Consider the following 514-nt stretch of genomic DNA (forward strand, 5'->3'; position numbering starts at 1 on the left):
GCCCCCCGTGGGGGCCCTGGGGAGCCGGCCGAGAGGGAGGGCCCCGGAGGTCCAGGAAGAGGGGGAAAAGGAGAAATTCGAGAAACAAGCCTCTCGGGGAGAACCAGACAAACCGGGTCCGGGCAGGGCGGGCGCAGCCGCCAGGGCGGGGCCGGGTCTGGGCCCCGGGAGTGGGGGGCGGGCTCTTGGGAGGGAGAGGGCGCTCCGCCTCGGCGGCTCGAGACGGCGGGGGGTGGGGGTGAGCCCCGAGGCCCGTGCACTCTGGCTCCACCGGGCTCATGACGTGACACCCGGGCCCCGACACCGACGGAGTCCTGTACCCGAGGCAGGAGCTCCGCCCTCGGCCCCGCCGAGGCAGGATCCCCAAATTCCAGTGGGGTACTGGGGAGGTGGGCTAAGGCCCCGTTGCAGGGGGAGGTTGGGAGTGTCGCCACTGCGGGCGAGGAGCAGGGCGCCCGGGTGCAGGAAGGCCGGGAGCGACCGCGGGTCGCGAAGCCCTGGGGTGGGCAGCCAG

This window comes from Pteropus alecto, unplaced genomic scaffold (assembly GCF_000325575.1).
Source record: "Pteropus alecto unplaced genomic scaffold, ASM32557v1 scaffold202, whole genome shotgun sequence".
Classification (NCBI taxonomy): domain Eukaryota; kingdom Metazoa; phylum Chordata; class Mammalia; order Chiroptera; family Pteropodidae; genus Pteropus; species Pteropus alecto.